The sequence below is a fragment of the Quercus suber genome, unplaced genomic scaffold, assembly GCF_002906115.3.
Source record: "Quercus suber isolate HL8 unplaced genomic scaffold, Cork oak 2.0 scaffold_23, whole genome shotgun sequence".
In the NCBI taxonomy this organism is placed as follows: domain Eukaryota; kingdom Viridiplantae; phylum Streptophyta; class Magnoliopsida; order Fagales; family Fagaceae; genus Quercus; species Quercus suber.
The window spans coordinates 2326904-2340817 of NW_027069488.1; the positions used below are offsets into that span (position 1 = coordinate 2326904).

General features: G+C 32.6%; 1 pseudogene; it reads right to left on the reverse strand.

Moving 5' to 3' along the window:
• Positions 1-1027: 1027 nt before the first annotated feature.
• Positions 1028-3785, reverse strand: LOC112026394 (rust resistance kinase Lr10-like; annotated as a pseudogene).
• Between the last annotated feature and the right edge of the window lie 10129 nt (positions 3786-13914).

A 13914-nucleotide genomic window follows, 5' to 3' on the forward strand; every position in this document is an offset into this window, starting at 1 on the left:
TAATTATAAAATTTTAGTTCTTTATGACCCATTTTATTGTATACTAAAATTATATTAAAATTTATATTGTAATTAAAAATACTAAAGAAATTATTCACTAATGTGTAATTCTCAAGTATAAATATTTTTGTTATTAGATGTACAACTAATATTAAGTAGATTAAAATGCAGTTCATAATAATTATTTACTTATTTTTCTTTACCCAATATACTATGTTTTATTTTTGAAGATTTAAATAGTTAGTTATCTTTTGTAGGTGAACCAACTTTATTTATATTTTACTTGCACATGTGCAACTGTCAAGATTGATAACATTAGATGCCCTGCATCTAGTTTTGTTTTTTTTTTTTTGGTGGTGATGATAAGATTAATTAACAACTTTGAACTATATAATTTTAATTATTTATGTATTATTTGACTTGAATTGCCAAGAACTTTGTAGCTAAACCAAGACCTCATAGTGTTATTATCAAGGACATTAGATTTAAATTCCGCCACCGCCAACATTAATCACTGTATTTAAAAAAAAAAAAAAAAGCAAGGTTGTGTAAATTTAAGAATTTTTGTTGTTGTTGATAATTTGATAGTATCAATGAGGGTTACTTGCTAAGTACGAAATTGAGTAAGTTCTATTCAGATTGCCTTTATTGTTTCCCTCTACATCACATGTGCAATTTATTTGATGTGGTAATAAATATGATTAATTGACTTAAACCATTTTGTAAATGAATATTTGAATTGTTTCTTTATGATTGGTGAAATATCAGTTTATAAGTTCAATATAGTAAAACTTGTAGTACTTGTAATACCACTCCTAAATTATGTTGGAAAGTACCAAGGAAGTCCTAGTGCGACTAGGAAACTTCCTTCTTGTTATGAACAGAATTAGACAAAAAAAAAAAAAAAAAAAAGAAAGAAATTTTGCCAAAAAATATTCTTAAACAAATCTTAATTTATACCATTCCATATAAGGGTTCAAATTTGACTACTCCTAAATACTCCCCAAAATAAGGAATAAAGTCTTATTTAAAAAAAAATTGTGAAAATTATAAAAATAAAATATAAAAATTTAAACTTTATATTTTTTCTTACCTCAGCAAGGAATAAAAATCTGTCCCTACAATGACTACAATATTAATAATTTCAACCCTCAAGTACAACATAATTGCAACTTATATTGTCATTCAAATACTTAGTCTAATTCTGGGATGACTTCTAATTCTTGGTTTAGACGCCTTGCAGGCATACTTGCATTGACTCTTGTCGTGTTTGTAGAGGCAAAGGGATTAGGAGGCATGGTTAACTTATCTCCTTTTCCTCCAACATTTGAACCACAACTTTCATGGAAGGCGATCTATTGGGTGCCATTGGATGCACCAAAGTCCCACAATAGCCAATTTTTTTTGCAATTTTAGCATCTCCACTATCCTCAACATAGACTCATAGGTCTTCCTTTTGCTCTAATAGATTGTAGATCCATTTTGGGAAATATATTTGGTTAGTGGTCTCCACATTTTCATCAACATTTTTCCTCCCACCAACCATTTCAAGCAACAATATTCCCAAACTATAAATATCTGATTTGTAAGACACTTTCCCAAAGTTCCAAGAGAACACTTTGGGCGCAATGTAGCCGATGGTTCCCCTGGCTGCGGTCATGGACACTGCACTCTGATCCTTTGCACACAACTTGGCTAGACCAAAATCAGAAATTTTTGGATTAAAATTTTGGTCTAGCAAAATATTATGAGGTTTAATATCAAAATGGAGGATTTGTTGATCACATCCTTGGTGAAGATATTCAATTCCTTTTGCTATGCCTAGAGCAATGTCTTGTAGCTTTTCCCAACCAAGGAAACTATTAGAATCTACTGAGGAAATGAACTTATTTAGTGAATCATTTGGTAAGAACTCATAAACTAAAGCTCTTCTAAATCCATCAGCACAAAAGCCAACTAAGCGAACCACATTAACATGGTGAATTGTACCCATTGTTCCCACTTCATTTATGAATTCTTCTCCATCTCCCTTGAAAATGTTCAGGATCTTCACGGCAACATAGATTTCGCTAGAAAGCTTACCTTTGAACACTGTTCCATAGGCTCCTTGACCTAACTTCTCTGTTAATTGATTTGTAATCCTTTTAACATCGGCATATGAGTACCTTGTGGGCTTGAGAGCTTTGTAATTCTCCAAAAACTTTTCAATCCTTACTTGATTTTCTTTTTTGTTTTGTAATAGTGATATACATGGTAGAATGCATAAACCGCTAGTGCCAAAAGAAATAACCCCAAGATGGAAACTACATGTTAAACATTAATTTGTGAGTGAAGAAAACTAAAATTATATACAGTATATTTTACAAATGGCTAACGAACAACTCACCAATAGTCACTATTTTTGTTGATCTACCTGTAAAAGATTTTAACATAATGAGCTTCTAATTACACCTATAGGAAACAAAAGATAATTTTGTGTAAAATTTTATCACTATTAGCAATGTTATATTGAATTAAGGTTTCCCAGCTTGTGTGCATGTTTAACCTTCTACCAAAACTAATGTGCTTAGCAGTGGTTTTCCCTCAATTAGTTAATTACCACACTTCTAGTCCTTTCAGTCTCCTTTTTTTTTTTTTTTTAAAGCTAATCTTTTTAGGTAAGTTTTATGTTGATACCCCTAGGTTTGGTTTCAACAAATAAGCTATCAGAATATTAAATTCTTTTTGAGATGCAAGTAATTATTTAATACTTTGGAAGTATAACTTATACTTTCTTTTCTCATATAATAGCTTGTTTTATTAATTAAATTTGTGGTAAATCTTACATTAACGTGATGGAAGGAGTGACACGTCATTATAGTTCTTGAGTGCATAATAATTTAATTTCCTTCGAGACACAATCCTAGTTCTAAAATAATGTTCTTTATTTAGTTGGAAAAAAAAAAAAAAACCCCTTGATGGATGGACACAAACCTAGTTCTAAAAACTGCATATATGTGATCCGCTCCCTTTCTAAATAACTAAGCTTGATCAAATCAATGCATGTAGGCTTTAAACGTGAAGAACTTGTGGTGATAATAAAAGTGGAAATTGGGCAGAATACAATACCTTTGTCTTTGTAGGGGTCGAAGCACTCAGTTTTCAAATCAGTGCTATTATTCTGGAATCTACATTTCTTGCCTTTCCTTTCACAGCGTCCGCACCTGGCCGGTTCGGACCATGTCAATTCAAGAAAAGGAGAATTCCATGTCAGATGGAACTGATGAAACGCTATACATCTTTGTACATGATAATATCGGCACCCGTTCGACGTAAGCAAACGAAGAAAAAGCATAAACTGGGTGGCGACTGCTACTAAGACAAGGGATCAGATAAGAAGAATCTGTATCTGTTTCTGGCGTACAATTGAAAAGGCCAAAGTCAGAAAGATAAGAATCGATTTTGCGATCGTAGAATTGGAAAGGAGGGGAAGATAGATTGATTCCCTGAATTTTCCGTGGAAAGCAATTATCGGAGTCAGTTACGTTAATTAACTGAGATTTGTAATCAATGTGTTTAACAAAGGCTTTTACTGAAGTAGGCAGCTCGAGCACCGTATCATTTTTATCATTGCAGTACAGATCAAAGCCAGGATAGCCACAGTACTGGTCTGGCTGCCTGTCTTTGAGTCGGAAAGGAAATCGTATGGCTGGGCCATCTTCTCTACACCGTAATTGGGGACACCTATTGTGGCCTTCTCCAAGGTCTACAATGAAAAGCAAAAACAACAGAAAGGAAGAGAAATGGGGTGTTTGGTAGAGTAGTTTGAAAATTGTTGTTTATAATTTTTTGAAATATGTGTGGGTGAAAAAGTGTGTTGAAATGCGTGAAATATTATTTAAAAACTAAAAAATGTTGTTTGAAATGCCAAACCAAACGGGCCCAAAACCTTTCCTTGAGAAATATCCATAATTGTCTGAAAAGCTTCCCAATCTCCAAGATTTCTAAACAAACTTATTTTTTCCACTAACCATTTTTGACTTTTCCAAAGAGACCAGGTTGAAAATTCAACAATGGGGGTAGCTTCGGGTTGACCTCATAAGGCCATTTATTTTTTACTTAAAATTAAGATAAAAAGTAGCGTGAGATCATGGACGGATTCATGATTTTAAGTTAGAAAAGGCTGGAGAGTAAGGAAAAAAAAAAAAAAAAAAATAAAAAAAAAAAAAACAAAAATCTTCAAATAAGCATCCACATAGTATTAACAAATTATAAATACACAAAATCATTATTTCTTAATACATTAAGATGAAATGATCTATCAACAAAAAGAAACACAAAATTATATTGTTTTTTAATACTAGGTTGGCTAGGATTTTTGTTGTTGTTGTTGAAATTAGAGTATTTACAGCAGTGGTGCTAAAATATTTAGCTTTAAGAATCTCAAAAAACCACTTTATCTATTTTACCACATTATTTTATAATACACCTAATATCAAATGTTCTTTTTTTTTACCACTTCATTTAAAATAATATAAACAACTCATTAAAATAATGTGCTAGAATTTGAGTTTTTCAATTGAAGGAAGAGAGAGAGAATCGTAATAAAATATTGTATTTTATTTTTAAAAACTTGCTACAGTCAACTGTTGTTAAGGGAAAAATTTCGATGTTCCCAAATAGAATATGGGGTAGCCAAGCTGAAACTCGATGATGGACCCTTGAAATAAAGCCCAAAGGCTTTCGGTGTTGTGTAAGTCCGCCCAAGCAAGAGATAAAGGTTGCACCCTAACAAGAAGACAATAATAAAGCATAATAAACGCGTTACTGTTGTTAGTTTGTTATATTATTAGTCATTTTACAGCATCATAGTTTAAATCAGTCTTCTAGCGGTACGGTATTATTTCCAGCAGTAGGGTAATTTCAAGTTTAATAAGTGTGTTTATATGGTAAAAATCATATGTCTTCCTTATTATTATTAAGTCAACATAAGGGAAAACTTCCATGGTATCTAAAACATTATGGCTTTCATCATAATAATAATAAACAAAGATTAAAGGCTTCATAGTTACAAATAAAAGAGGAAAAATGGGATGGAATGAAGGGAGAGAGAGATCCCAGCTTAGTGCAGCGAGTATTAAACTAGGATCTTAGTGAGTATGTGTTTACAAGGCATGAGCGAAGTGAATGTGGGCTATTTTGAGTGAGTGGGATAGGATTAATACTGAGATTGAAGTTTTTTGTAAGTAATGGGTTGTTTGTGTCTAGTTGGAGGACATTTTTGAGCTGTGATTGTGTAAATGGGTGAGAAGAATATCTGGGATTAGATGAGTGTAGGCTAAAGATGATGAGTGGTGAGCTTAAGGAGAGCTAAACCACCAGCAAAAATAGCAAACGAATCCAAAGTCTCAGAAGAGGGTAGCTGTCCTTTAGTGAGCTGATGTATTTATGTTTTTATAATGGGGCTTTAGAGAAGCATTAATTAACAAGAATCCAAAAACGTGTGACTAATCAGAGGTGATGAATCAAGGTTAATCTTCCAAGAATTTTTGGTCAGAAGTAGGAGATTTACTTTAGGGGCTGCCTTGCTTCTTTGGGTAATGATGAGATTTTAGAGTGCTTTGCATTAAATGCCAGGATTTCTAGGGCTGAGCTTAATCAATGTGATTAAGGCTTGTATCAAGAACGAATCCTAATGCTGTAACTGAGATTTGGACTCCCAAGAAGTAAGATTCAACACACCAAGCCAAGTGTCAAGCTCTAAGTCTACTTCAGGGGGTTTCGCTGGAGATCCCTTTATGCCCTCCAAACCACATGTTACCAATTTTTTCCCTTTAGGATTCATGGGCTTGGCACATGAATCACGTCTTGAACATTTTTAACATTTATAGCATCAATTTGTTAAGGTTTGGATAATTTGGTTTCAGCTCCCCTTCCGCTAAAGGTACAGTCTTGAGGAAAATTATGGGGTTCCATTATCCTTTAGACTTCAGCTGATATGATAGCCCTCTGGCACTATTCACGCCAAGTAGAGGGTGGCAGAAAACTGATGGGACAGCTCTTAGTTCATCCTCAAAGGCTTGATTCTCTTGTAGGGTTTTATTTGTTTTTTGGTTAGGGATAAACAAGGGCTGGTTGTCCACTTTCAAGCCTCTTTCTAGGACCTTTTTGGGCTGAAACTTTGCTCCATTTCAGCACTTTTAGTTGGGCCACATGGCCCTTTCTTTGCTTGGGCTTGTTCTCTACTCCATGAGATTCTTGGGCCTACAAAATGGGCATTAAGGACATGCATTGCCATGAGTTTTTTACTCCTCATGGGATTTAGTTGTTAGTAGTAATAAAATGAATCCATGAGTTAATTTCCATGGGCTTTAAATAACAACTTGTATAGTTTCTCATAATTTTTGCTATGGATTACTTTGTAAATGATATTTTCTTTGGGGCTTTTTAAATAATGACCTCCAATATTTTTCTTGCAAATAACATTTACCATGGGTTTTAAATAAATATGGTAACAACCACTATAATGGAATAATGTGATGGTCTCATGAGTTTCTCTATAGATAATCATAATGGACATGTAGGACGAATAATTACCATGAGTTTTGGTAATAAATATTATGACTGTTGTGATGTAAGATAAATAGTGAACATGAGTTTATAATATGAAATAAATAAATGTCATGGGTCTAATAATCATAATTTTCCATGGGCTTTTATAAGATGATTGCCATCTATTTTGAGAATAGATAATTCATAAATTCCATGAGCTTGTAATATTATAGTAATAGGTTTAAGAATCTAAAGTATTGTTCATTATTGGACTTTTAAGTGAAATAACTATGATATAGTATTTTGCCAAGTATTAATAACCTTGGGCTTTTGATAAAATAATGTCAAGTAGTTAGCTTGGGCTTTTAATAGTGCCAACGTAAGTTGAGTTTTTGATATTATCAATGAGAATTGGGCTTTGATGTTGCCAATGAGAATTGGGCTTTGAATAAATGAATTGCCATGGGTTTAAACCATGGGGCTTTGATTATGGATTTGAATTCTATTGATAAAATTGTTTTGCCATGAATTTGAATCATGAGCTTTTCAAATATTGCCAAGCATAAGTATTCTTGGGCCTTAAATAGAATATAATGTGTGTATTGGGTTCATAGGGCTGGTTTTGGACTTAGCCAAATAATGATAATAAAATTGAATAAAATAGGAGTTTTTGGGCTTTTGGTGATAGTTTATATCATGACCCAATTTAGATAATGAGATATGAAATATTTGTGATTAACGGAATAGTAGAACAAAAAATATTTGGGAAAACCCAATAACTTGTTAGTGGTATAAATAGGTGGTACTCAAATAAAATTAGGTGTTAAAAAAAAAAGTACTCTAACAACTGTTAAATACTAGTTTACTGTAGTTACAAAACATTTAGCTTTAGCTTCTTCAATAACACATATTTTTTTTGGTTTTTTGGTAGTAAAATTGTTTTTTTTTCCTAAAATACAATCATCATTGTGTATGCTTTTATTGTTTTTGTTAAATTTTTGGGTTGGATAGTTGTTAGTTGGGCTAGGCTCATTGGGCAGATTGGAGAGGAATATGGCTTAAGGTTTTGGAAGAAGGGGGCCTAACTACAAAAATGAAAAATATAACAAGTAAAAAAAAAAAATATTGGACAAGAGGTCGGGGGTGCTTGGCCCCCTTGGGCCCCCATTGCTGTGAGATTCATAAATAGTAAATAATTTAATTAAGCAAAAATCTAACTTATCAATTGCTATACACACACTTGGGATGCACTTATATTATTATTAGATTCATTAAGGGGAGTTGTCTGCCTATTGAGATCATAGGTAATGACTAATGGTTGGTGCAATATTTATCATTTTTTTTTTTGTGAAGTCTTTTATCGATAATGTTACTACTGTACACTTTCACACATATTTTGACACAATTCTCTTACGTGGTAGACTGTGAGCAATGGAGAAAAAAATGATATTTCAATATAATATTAATAAATAATCAATTACAATCTACTACATAAGACAACTGTGACAAAGTGTATGTGAAAGTATGTGGCATTAGCATTATTGATTTTTTTATTCAGTTTACTTATTTATGATAACTACTCCTTTCTAGTTTCTACTGTTAACTTTTCATGTAAAATATAAATCTAAAATGTTAGAGTTATGCTCATTATCTTCTTCCATAGACCATACTTAAAAAATAAAGGATATCTAAGATAAAATAAAGTTCAAAACAGACTTGGATTTAAAAAAAAAAAAAAAGATAAAATAAAGCTTGACTACGATTTTGGTCCTCCGACATTACAGCAACTTAATTTATTATTATTATTTTAAGGACTGGCGTTTGAACCTCAGCCCACCAAGAACAGTGGATGATAGCCCAACAAGCCCAAAACAATATATTTGTTAGAGAATGGGTTTTACAAGAAAACGTCTCAGCAAATTAAGTATGGGCCATAGCTAATAGGATTCATGCCAATAAGATCGAAAGCACAAATTGAGAGAAATAACGCTCGTCGGTCAAGTCCGAGGATGAGATGTTTTTATATTAACTCAAGCTTATCTGAATACAATGTGTTCTTCTTCTTTTCTTCCTTCTCATATTACATGCCCCATTTTTTACGGTGGCAATTTCCTTATATAGTGCTTCAATCCTCCATCCAAGCCTTCCACTTGTTGATCTTGTAGGTAATCTCTTAGATGCTTGTCCCATCAAAACCTCTTGAAAGTTTTGTGAATAGCTATAAACTGAGATAGCACTGTTTAGGTATCATTTCCTCATAAATGCAGCCAGTTGGTTTGGTGCAGAGCCTTTAATGTGGTGGCTGCAGCCTTCTCCCCAGATATTTTTTCCTTTGTTGTAGGCTTAGTTCTGTTACTTTCCCTGATGCTTATCCTCAAAAGAATGATTGCCTTTCGTAAAGCATTCCTGAGATGGCTGGGTTCCAACCTTCCACAATGCTTTCTCGAGGAGGCTCGGCTCCTCGGGAACTATCGCCAATATGTTATTATCTTCCCTTGTCCTCGGCCCATTGACCTCAAAACTTAACAAACCTTTTGACCATTCTCGGGTTTCTATATATCCTCGGGCACGCCTCACGGGCCACTGCCCAACACACTTACTCGGCCTATTTATCCTCACAATTATTATTACAACTTGACAAATCAAGCCAAGTAACGATTTTTTATGTCGATGGTTGTATTGTTCAACATAGTTGATTGAGTCCTAGTGATATATATATATATATATATATATATATATATATATATATATATATATATATATTGGCTTCAAATGAGTCCTAGTGATATTGTTCAATATAGTTGATTGAGGACTTATTTTGCTGAGACTTTGGACTTTTAATGTCGATGGTTGTATTGTTCAACATAGTTGATTGAGGATTTAGTTTGCTGACTTTTGATTGCTCTCATACCTACCCGACTTTCACTGGTTACATCTATTATTGTGTTGCGGCTTAAATATAATAAAATTTTCTTTATTTTTTTTAAGAGAGCTCTTTGGTTGTGTTGGAAAATTTATGGTCCATTTGGATTGAGGAGTGGGAGTGTGAGTTGAGTAGAGTAGAGTGAAATTGGCCCAAAAGTAGCATATTTTCAGCCAACTATTTTACTCACCTCCACTCCCCCTCCTTCTCCCCTTAGTCCAAACAAGCCCTTAGACTCGGGTTGATTTTGATCAATTATCAAAATTGATTAATTATTATAATTTTGCAAAGGTCCAATTTAGCATTTAGGGTTTAGCATTTGGTGGTAAAATAGATTTTTTCCTAAAATACAATAACCATTATAAATGCTTTTATTGTTTATGTTAAGTTTTTCGGTTGGATAGTTGTTAGTTAGACTAGGCTCATTGGGCTGATTGGAAAGGAATATGGCCTAAGGTTTTGGAAGAAGGAGGGCTAACCACAAAAAAGAAAAATATAACAAGTAAAAAAAAAAAATTGGGCAAGAGGTCAGGGGTGCCTGGCCCCCTTGGGCCCCCCATTGTTGTGAGACTCATAAACAATAAATAATTTAATTAAGCAAAAAACTAACTTATCAATTGCCATACGCACACTTTTGATGCACTTATATTATTATTAGATTCATTAAGGGGAGTTGTCTGCCTATCGATAATGTTACTATTGTAGACTTTCACGCATATTTTGATACAATTCTCTTACATGGTAGATTGTGAGTAATGAAGAAAAAATGATGTTTCAATATAATATTGCTAGATAGCCAATCACAATCTACTACATAAGACAATTGTGACAAAGTTTATGTGAAAGTATATTGCATTAGGATTATTGATTTTTTTATTCAGTAAACTTATTTATAATAACTACTCCTTTCTAGTTCTACTGTTAACTTTTCATGTAAAATATAAATCTAAAATGTTAGAGTTAAGCTCATTATCTTCTTCCATAGACCATACTTAAAGATAAAAGATATCTAAGATAAAATAAAGTTTGAAACGGACCTGGATTAAAAAAAGAAAAGAAAAAAAAAGAAGATAAAATAAAGCTTGACTACGATTTTGGTCCTCCGACATTACAACAATTTAATTTATTATTATTATTATTATAACTTGACAAATTCAAGCCAAGTAACGATTTTTTATGTGGATGGTTGTATTGTTCAACACAGTAGTTGACTGAGTCCTTGTGATATATATATATATATATATATATATATATATATATATATTTTTTTTTTGTGGCTTCAAATGAGTCCTAGTGGTATTGTTCAATATGGTTGATTGATGACTTATTTTCAAGGGAGTCAATACCGTACTGAAGGCTGTACCGGTTTGGCTAGCGGTACAATATATTTCGGATACCGGTCAATACCGGTATACCGTTTCGGGTTTACCGCTATTTTTTATATTTATAAATATATATATATATATATATATATATATATATATATGTGTGTGTGTGTGTGTGTGTGTGTGTGTGTGTGTATTATAATAAATATAAAAGTTTACCATAAAACATTTCCTCAATTCAGAACTAATTATTTATGGTTTTAGACTTTAGTATCAATTAAAAGAAAAAAAAAAAAAAACACAATATAAAAAATAGAAAGCTTAAAAGTTACCATTGCATACTAAGAAAACAAATAATACTAATAAGTTAATGCAAATAAGTTACCATTCTGCTTTAACAAAAATTCAAAAATTACAAAACTTAAAAAAAAAAAAAAAATTTTTTTCTGTATCAGCCAGTAGTGCCCGAAATTGGCCAGTATGACCGGTATTTAAAGCAGTACGAAACGTTGATGTTTCAATACTAGTATACATACCGGTACGATACATACCGGCCGGTACCGGTACGGTATTAACTACCTTGCTTATTTTGCTGAGACTTTGGACTTTTAGTGTGCGTTTGGGAAGCGTGTTTTGCACTTCCCATGTCCACATTTTGCGTTTTTTTTTTTCCAAGCAGTGATTATTGACTTTGGGGGTGTGAACAGTACTGACTTTGGGGTGTGAACAGTACATACAATAACTTTTTTAGTAATTTTTTAGTCACTTTTAAGCAACTTTTCATTCACGGGACCCACAAACGTCATTTTTCAGCAACTTTTTCATTAAAAATAGGCCCCATGATACTATTCACACATTTAAAAATTATTTTGCTATAGTGTTTTTCAGTTTTCAGTTTTCAGTTTTCAGTTTTTAGCTGTATCCAAATAGAAATGTCGATGGTTGTTTATTCAACATATTTGATTGAGTCCTAGTGGTATTGTTCAACATAGTTGATCGTGGATTTAGTTTGCTGACTTTTGATTGCTCTCATACGTACCCGACTTTCACCAGTTACATCTATTATTGTGTTGCAGCTTAATTAATGGGTGTGTTGCAGCTTTGGTTAAATATAATAAAGTTTTCTTTATTTTTATTTAAGAGAGCTCGTTGGCTATGTTGGAAAATATATGGTCTGTTTGGATTGAGAGGTGGAAGGGTGAGTAGAGTAGAGTAGAGTAGAATTGACCCAAAAGTAGCATATTTTCAGTTAATTTTATTCTACTCCCCTCCACTCCCCCTTCCTCCCACCTTAATCCAAAAAGGCCCTTAGACCCGAGTTGATTTTGATCAATTATCAAAATTGATTAATTATTCTAATTATGCAAAGGTCCAATTTAGCATTTGATGGTTGCAACCATATCGCAAAAATAAAACGCAACGGGAGGTAAATTTGATACAAGCAACATATTTATGAAAAAAAAACCCTAACACAATAGGTTGTATGTAGCTTACCATCCTAATTGAATAATTCACCGAGACAAAATGGAAGTTTACAAAAAAAAAAAAAAAAAAATTCCAATCCTAGCATTGCTAAATACAATACAACTTTCTCACATGATCACATGAAACTCTGTTAGACTCTTCTGTCTTGTGAATCTCTTTGACGATGCATGTATATTCAATCTGTGTCTAACTCACCACAACAATTGCTTAATTAAAATAGTCTTGTTCAAAAACTTCATTGAGAACACTTCTTGATCTTCAATATAGTTTTGGAGACGATGCTTGGTACAAACCCTTGGAACATAGTCGTTGCAACAAGATCTCCTCTTCATGTAACGTTCTCCTTATGTTTATGATAACCTAATATGTCTATAAATATATTTTGGAACCCTACTACATGGATCCCCAAGTCTCTAGTCATGATCATGGGCTGCAAATTGAAAAAATAGTTTGCCCGAGGCTTGATCATTCGATTGGAATTGAACCTGGAGTTCAGGCAATTGAAACTTTAAATTTTGATTGATTTCTTGTGTCTTCAATGTGTATCTTCAAATACTAATCTTGACACTAAAAAATTCAACTCAATTATATTTGAAATAAGGTTTTCATTACAAATTTGGCCAACATCAAGGACGGAGCCAGGACTTGGAGTTAGGAGGGCAAAAGTATTTAAAAAAAAAAAAAATTGAAACTCTAAATAAATATTCATTTTATAAACCATCGACAAAGAAAAATACACAAAATTATTGTTTTTTAAGATATTACAAAGCAATTATTTATGAAAATAAGACATTAAATTTTACTCAACATTAGTAGTTGGTAATGTTGCACCACTATTATTAGCTTCTAAATCATTTGAATTTTTTTTTTTTTTGAAAAAATCAAACATGGTAGTAGACTTTTTCATAATTTACAAATAAAATATAATTTAAAATTATCATGTTATTATATGGTCAATAATCTATAATCATTTCACACAATAAACAAATACCATGCACACAAGAAGTCAACAAATAACCAACAAATTTTAATATGGTAAATAATCTCTTTAATTATTTACCTGAAAAAAAAATCTTTGAAATTTTTTAAAAGACACTAATAGACAACAACACTACCAAACAAAACTACAAATCTACACTAAAGTGCACAGAACTGTCCGAATATCACTAGACTAGAGACAAGACACCACCTGACCACCATTTATTATAAAAAAAAATTATAACTTTGGCCTTATTAGATTGAAAGAGAAAGATCAAATATGGAGTCAAGTCAGAGTCTACCTCTCTCACTTTTGACTCTTTTTTTTCTAGTCTCTTCTTTTATTTTTGGATGTGGTGGAGTCTCTCAGCTCTGCTTCTCTTTCAATTTTCTTCACAATACTGCCAACACATATGATTAAATCTAAGTTAATCAACCAACTAACCAAGCATTAGAGATTCAGATATGAGAGAGGGATAAAATGTTATCAGGTTTGGGGACTTTGGGCGGTGCTGATTGTTGCGGTGGACTAGTGGTGGCCGGTGGTGTTAGGCATGGTGCACTGTTCTGCCTTTGCTTTTGCTACATTGCTATTCTGCTGTAGTGCCGCTGCCCAAGTCCTCAGTTTTAAGGTCTTCTGCCATAAGTTAGGTTTTTTTTTTTTTTTTTTTT